Genomic DNA, 8103 nt, shown 5'->3' with positions numbered 1-8103 from the left:
CAGGGAAGAGAATGAAATTTGTGTGTATTATTCTCATTGTTCAGCACAGCGGAGAATAGGAAACTGGTGCCATTAAGTTTTAATCTTTCTCCTTTCACATCAGAACACTCATATATATGATTTTTTAAAAATTCAGTGGGGTAATTGTATGTATTTTAATATTAATTGCTACTAAATTGATAGTATTTCATATGAGCCATTTAAAAATTATGAACTTTGCTTTTATGTTCATCCTTCACATAACTGCTGGGATAATCTCTTACCAATAGTATTTTCATTATATTCTTCTTTTGCTCAAAAACCTATAGAGAATGCCTATAGCTTTAGTGTTATAAGTGGGAGCTGTAGAGACAGAAGTTCTGGGTCTGAGTCTCTACTCTTTGCTGGCCGTGTGGCTTTGGGAATGCCATTTATTTCCTCTGAGGCTCAGTTTCTTTATAAATGAAGTGGGGAAATATATTAAAACTGATAATCTTGTTGTGAGGGATACATGAGACAATGTTTGAAGCTCTTCGCATAGCACCTGGCCTTAGGTAAACCCTGGTACATACTAGGTATTCAATAACTATTGATTTAATTAACTGATAGATGTCTAATGCTTAGAAGGTAACATGCAAATCTTTCACCCTACCCTTTAAGAACTGGCTCCCGTATTTATCCCAAGTACCAACACTCTTAGTTTGTTATGGCCTGGTTAGGATAGATCCCTTTGTTTTGACCAGACTGATTTCCTTTCTGCCCTCATACACTACTCAGCTTCTCAGTCTCCTGCTTGCACTGTTTTCATTACCCCACAGAGAGTGCCCTTCACTCTTCAATGCCACAGTATTTCAATTACTTTCATAATCTTGCACGAAACTCACCTTTTCCAGGAAATTGCCTAATTAACCCCATTTGACTTAGGTCTCACCATTATTCTGGTTCATCTCAGCACTCACGTAATCAGTCTGCATAATCCTCTGCACCTGCAGGCATACAGTTTTGCCTTGTTCTTAAGTCATCTTCTGTATATTTAGCCCCCTCCTCCAGTTAGTTTCAAAGCTCTTCAGTGGTAGTGAGGAATGCATCTCCTACTTTGTTCACAACCGCACCCTTTCCCATATTACCCTTGGCCTCTAGTTTCAAGAACACAGTTGCAAATTTTGCTGAATAAATGAATCAATGGTGTTTAATGAAATTGCATTTTGCAGCTATGAAAAGCAAAACATCAAGTGGATGCAATTTCATGCTTATGACCTAAAGCAGCCAACTGGGTGTTCTGACGATGAACAGATATTTGTGATTATTTTTATATTTTCTACAATGAGGATGAAAGAGGACGCATCATTATGTGACTGCAGGGACAGTGGTTAGCCTAGCATATTACATCACAAAATGTTCTACTGGTACAGAATGAGTGTACAATTTAAAGCAATGATATAGCTGTGTGACCTTGGGCATGTCGATTAACCTCTCAGGTGTTTCATTTCCCCCTCTGTAAAATATATGAGGGGTTGGATTATATTATCTCTATCTGCTCTCAGTTCTATCATTTTCATGTTTTTAAATCACATACTATGGCCTGAGTTGGTACTGTGGCAATACGTATGTGATGTGAATGCTAACTAAGTGATATCCCAGTGGTCATCGACTGGTGCCCTTTCACAGTGCCCAAGTATGTATTAAATATATGTAGCTTTTTTCTTGGGTAGATGACATTTGTGATCTATTTCCTAAGAAACCAAGTGGTTCTAGGGCTAGGATAAACAAGATTCAGCATTTTCTAGCAGGCTAAAAATGATGAGAGAAAGAGAACCAGAAGAGGTTTTAGTTCAAGAATAGATTGAGGCTTAGGGAAAACAGGGTCAGCATTTGCTTTACCAATAAGCAGAAGTAGGTATCTTTCCCCATTCTCTCTCTCCCCTTCATTCACTACACCCCAGAGAACCACCCTCCCCAAAGAAGAATTTATCATTCACCAGAATTCATGATTCAAAATCATCATAAAAATTGCTATTTTTAAGCACAGGGATTAAAAACAAAACAAAACAAAACATGTAAATGGGCGCCTGGGTGGCTCAGTGAGTTAAGTGTCTACCTTCGGCTCAGGTCATGATCCTGGAGTCCCAGGATCGAGTCCCATGTCAGGCTCCCTGCTCAGCGGGGAGCCTGCTTTTCCCTCTGCCCTTCCCCTTGCTCATGTTCTCTCTCTCACTCACTCACTCACTCTCTCTCTCTCAAATAAATAAATAAAATCTTAAAAAAAGAAAAAAACATGTAAAAATTTTATTAACACAGGAAAGTAGAAGGACATGTAAATTTATCCCAACTAATATAAATCACTTGCAAACATGCCAGTGCCCTAGGTTAATGAGATTAAAGAACCGAAAGAGAATTGTGTGGAATTTATTCCCAAACACCAACCCAGAATTAAAATATAGGCTATATTGATCTGTCTAGTTTCATAAAATCATTTGTTTCTAATGGCTGAGTGAAAATTACCTATTTAAAAACATTGTCTTCCCACCATGCCTTTTTTAAAAAAGTGAGAAGTCTATGTAATTACAAGATTATGCTTTCCATGAAAATAGGTATCATTTCAATGAATAATGAGTATATAGAGAATATATATGGTGTAAGAGAAAACCTTCCATAATGGGAATCAGTTTTTGAGGAAATGGAGTTTTATCAGGTTACAATAACCTAACGTAGCTTTTCAGAGCTTGGCCCTTTATGTAGCACATTAAGCATATAGTTCTTCAAGCTACAATATGAATGATCTAAAATGGCTTACATTTATATATCCCTCATATGTAAAATAACTACAGAGACAGGTTGTACACACGTGACTTGACAAATGGAGCCCAAAGGAAACAGAGAAGCAACCTGAGAAATTTGTCCAAGGGTGTTTTACAGCATCAAAGGGGCTACATAAGCCTTCTACCAAAAGAGTGGGAAAAAAAGAACAAGTCACTATGAGGTCAAGAGTATGTATAGTGAGAGTGAAGCTGGAAGGTAAAGGGTTGCTGGAAGCATAAGGGATAGAGGTCAGAGAATAGGATATTGGAGTTAAGGATTTCTGATGTAGGGCAGTTCTGTTGATGGCAAGGTCTAGAGGGGCTTCCATGGCTGTGAGTAGGTGGAGTGAAATGAAGGTGAATGTCACAGGTGTTGAGGTTAAGACCTATACATGTAAGGCGTTGAGTGGATTGACTGTCCATAGGGATCTTTATTCACTGGATGAATACTGAGTAGCTATTCTGTGGAATGTGTTGTGGAGATATAGCCATAAATGAGGAAAACACAGTTCCTGACCTCATAGAACTTCTATTCTAGTAGAGAAGATAGACAGTTTAAACAAATCATTACAATAAAGTATAATGAGTGTTACTTTTCAGAAACCGAAGAAATACATTTAGGCAAGGGGAGTCGGTCCTCTGGTTGCTAATAAAGATAATGGAATTATCTTTAGGAAGCCTTCCCTTCCTCATTTTTCTATCAATTTTTTGAGTAAAAAAAGGCTTTCAGTTATAGATAAAAATAAAATAGACTCAGAAATTCAATGATTTGTCCGATGTCATACAGCTAGTGAGTGGTAGAGCTAGGATTCAAAACTAGATCTGTCATAGTTGTAGTTTTGCTATGGCTATGTGAGGTGACTACAGCCCATCCTTCTGGCTGATTACAACAGAAAAATATGGAAAAATACAAAAACTGCTATTTAAGGACTCTAAAAAGTTAACAGAAGCAGTAAAGTTATGGAGTAGAGTCAAAACTTGGAGAAGTGACCTGCATGGGCAGGGAGGATGAGTTTCAATTTTTTTCCCTGTGCTGCTTTGTGCCTAGAGTGGGTCCCAGTCACATAATGCTGTGATGGTGTTAGAAGTAAAACTCATAGAAAGCTCATGAACTTTCTGGCCTGAAGAACAAAGGATAGAAGCACCACAAAGCTCGATAGTATGGGAGGAATCATAGTAGGGAGAGAGCTGGAGAAGGGGCCCCTTAATTCTGTATAAGCCTCAGCTGGACTTCTAAGCTATGCATGCATAGGGTGGACCCTAATGAGCAGAGCAAAGGCTTTGAGGATTGGAGTGAGATTAGAATCATCCACACAAGTCTCACACAACCCTGAAGAATACCTGCATGGGGCAGATCCAAATAAGCAGAGCAACTTCTTAAAGAAATGAAATAAGATTTAATTTTTTACAACTTTAATGAAGTATACTTTACATACATACAATTCATCTGTTTTAAGTTTATAATTCAATGATTTTTAAAGGAAATTAAGGACCATTTCCATCACCCCAGGAAGATCTCTTGTTTCTGTTTACTGTTAAACTCTGTTCTCAACTCCAGCCCCTGGAAACCACTAATCTATTTTTTGTCTCTGTAGATTTGCATTTTCTGGACATTTCATATAAATGGAATCATACAATATGTGGTCTTTTGCATCTGGCTTTTTTCACTTAACATAATGTTTTTGATGTCCATCCATATTATATCATGTATGGGTATTTTGTTTCTTTTTTAAGGATGAAAAATATTCATTGTATGGCTATTCCACATTCAAAATTAAGACTTGACCTGCCACCCATGTAAGGCAAGACAGAATATATGGTCTAAACCTAATGGGGTGATTACCTGATAAAACAAACAAAAAAATCAACATTCTCCAAAAACCCCAGAAATTTCAGGACCTTGAGTCTAAACAACTTAATAGTAAAAATATCTAAGTGACTATGTATACTAGACATATTAAGAGCCTGGAAAATATGACCAATCCTCAAAGGAAAAGACAATCAGCAAATGCGAACCTTGAGAAAACCCAGATGTTGGAATTATCAGACCAAGTATTTAAAACATCAATTATACCTCTGATCCATGAAGTTAAGGAAAAAACACTTGAAACGAATGGATAGATATTCTCAGCAGAGAAATAAAAAGTATATAAAAAAGAACCATATGGAAAATTTAGAACTAAAAACTACAACATTTGAAATGAAAAAATTACCATCTGGGCTCAATAGTAGACTAGAGATGACAGAGGATAGAACCAGTAACTAGAAAATAGGTCAATAAAAGAAATACTGTATGATTTCATTTACTTTTTTTTTTAAAGATTTTATTTATGGGGCACCTGGGTGGCTCAGTCGGTTAAGTGTCTGCCTTCCGTGTAGGTCATGATCCCGGGGTCCCAGGGTAGAGCCTGGCATTGGGCTCCCTGCTCAGCGGGGAGACTTCTTCTCCCTCTGCCCCTCACCCCACTTGTGGTCTGTCTCTCTCGTTCTCTCTCTCTCAAATAAATAAATAAATAAAATTTAAGAAAAAATAAATTGGTAAAATATTAACTCTAACTAGATTGTGAAAGTTGTGTATATATATTCATAATTTCTACTGAAATTATGAAAAATATAATTCAAAGAAAAACAGCCAAAAAGCCAATATATTCATCGAAATAGAATAGTAAAAAAAATATCCAGCTAACCCAAAAGGAAGCAGGAAAAGGGTTAGAGAAGAGCAAAACCAGTGGGGACAAGCAGCAACAAATAATGTCATATCTTAATCAAATCATGCCAACAATTACATTGAATGTTAAAACTCTAAACACACAAATTGAAAGGCAGAAATTGAAATGAAATGATAAAAAACAAGACCCGATTACATGCCATCTGTAAGAAGTACACTTTAAATATAAAGGCATATGTGGGTTAAAAGTAAAATGATGGAGCCACCTCGCTGTGAGACAGCAGCAGCGGGGGGCCAAGTGATCGTGTGCTGGGGACCAGGCCCAGACCTGGCGATGGAGCCTCGCAGTAACCTGCGCCCTTTGCAGCTCTGCTTCTCACCCTATGCTTTCAATGGTAATCACTGGAGGAGATGTTTCAGTTGTTGCTTCTGACACTCAATTGAGGGGAGGGTTTTTAATTTGCCCCAAGTGTTACAAATTAACAGACAAAACAGCCATTGGATGCAGTGGTTTTCATGGAGACTGTCTTACCCTGACCGAGATTACTGAAGCAAGACTAAAGATGTTTAAGCATTCTAGTAACAAGACCATGAATGACTCCAGGGGCGATTGCTGCAATGCTCTCGACAATCCTCTGTTCAAGGCACTTCTTTCCATACTATGTTTACAACATCATCCAGGGGCTGGATGAAGAAGGGAAAGGAGCTGTGCGTACAACTTTGACCTGGTCGGGTTCTACTGCAGAGACTCTTTCAAGGCTGGAGGCTCAGCAGGGGCCATGTTACAGCCCCTGCTTGACCACCAGGTTGGTTTTAAGAACATGCAGAATATGGACCACGGCCCACTGTTCTTGGACAGAGTCATGCATCTTGTGAAAGACGTCTTCATTTCTGCAGTGGAGGGGGACAGTTTCACTGGGGATGCACTCAGATCTGCATCATGACCAAGGAGGGCATCAGGGAGGAGACTGTTCCCCTGAGGAAGGATCAGTTTGTGTGCTGTTATCATTAATCACTTCAAAACTGGTTAATTTTGTACCTTGGAACTATTGGACTCATTTCTTTTATTAAAAAGTAAAGCCTGGGGCGCCTGGGTGGCTCAGATGGTTAAGCGTCTGCCTTCAGCTCAGGTCATGATCCCAGGGTCCTGGGATCGAGCCCCGCATCGGGCTCCCTGCTAGGCGGGGAGCCTGCTTCTCCCTCTGCCTCTGCCTCTCTCTCTCTCTCTCTCTGACTCTCATGAATAAATAAATAAAACATTTAAAAAATAAATAATTAATTAATTAAAAAAGTAAAGCCTGAAGTAATAAAGAAAGTAAAATGATGGAAACAATATACAGTGCAGATAATAATTGAAAGAATGCTGTAGTGGCTATATTAATATCAAAGTAAACTTCAGAGCAATAAATATGACCAGGAATAAAGAAGGAACTAATTATGAAAGAATTAGTTCACCAAGAAGACATAACAATCCTAAATGCATATGCAGCTAACAACAGATCTTCAAACTATACCTGATAGAAAGTAATACAAATGAAAGAGGAAATAGACAAATCCACAAGGAAATAGACAAATCCACCACCATATGGTGACTTCAATACAGGTTTTCAGTAATTGATAGAAAAAGTAGAAAGGAGATGAATATGAATATAGAAAGCCTAAACAACACTGTCACCAGCTTGAATTAATCTTCTTATCAAGTACACATGGGACATATTCTGGTCCATAAACAAACCTTAAAGTTGTTAATGGAAGTCCTACAAAGCATGTTTGCTGACCATAATGATATTAAACTAGATAGTAATAACAGAGACATAAAATATCTGGAAAATCCTCCAATATTTGGAAAAAATTACTAAATAACCAGTGAATTAAAGGGAAGGCCCAATGGAAATTAGAACATATTTTGACTTAAATTAAATTTAAATTGTAACATTTGTGAGACTCATCTAATGTAGTTGTTCAAGGGAAGTGTGTAGCACTAAATGCATGTTTTAGAAAAGAAAAAGATTTCAAAGTGAGGGTCTAAGCATCCACCTTAAGAAACTAGTAAAGCAAATTAAATCCAAAGAAAACAGAAGGAAGGAAATGGTGAAGAGCAGAAATCAATGAACGTGAAAACAAAAACAATTGAGAAAATCAATGATACTAAAAGCTATCTCTTGGAAAATTTCAGTAAAATTGATGAATCTGTAGCAACACTAACAAAAAAATGAGTGAAGACGCAGATTGCCAACGTCAAGAATGAAAGAGAGGTTATCACTATAGAACATACAGGCATAAAAGAATCTGAAGAGAATACTAAAGACAATTATATGCATATAAATCTGAAAACTTAAATTGAACCAATTCCTAAAAGACACAAACTACTAAAGCTCGCGCAAGAGGAAATAAGTAACTAGATAGTCCTGTATCTATTAAAGAATTTGAATTCATAGTTAAATAAACTTCCAAAAAGAAGACTCGAGGTCAGGATGGCTCCACTGGACGATCCTATCAATCATTTAAGAAAGGACTGGTACTAAATCTATACAAGATAACCCTGATATCAAAATCAGAAACATAACCAACATAACCCTGATATCAAAATCAGAAAAAAAAATCAAAGAAAATTAGAAGTCCAGTATCCACCATAAATAGAGTTGCAAAACCCTAAGC

General features: G+C 37.5%; 1 pseudogene; it reads left to right on the top strand.

Moving 5' to 3' along the window:
• The first annotated feature begins 5698 nt into the window (after positions 1-5698).
• LOC116624662 lies at positions 5699-6457 on the top strand (annotated as a pseudogene).
• The last annotated feature ends 1646 nt before the right edge of the window (positions 6458-8103 follow it).

Source organism: Phoca vitulina, unplaced genomic scaffold, assembly GCF_004348235.1.
Source record: "Phoca vitulina isolate PV1807 unplaced genomic scaffold, GSC_HSeal_1.0 scaffold69, whole genome shotgun sequence".
In the NCBI taxonomy this organism is placed as follows: domain Eukaryota; kingdom Metazoa; phylum Chordata; class Mammalia; order Carnivora; family Phocidae; genus Phoca; species Phoca vitulina.
Note: the sequence above shows the minus strand (reverse complement) of the source record. Positions and strands in the feature narration are given on the sequence as shown.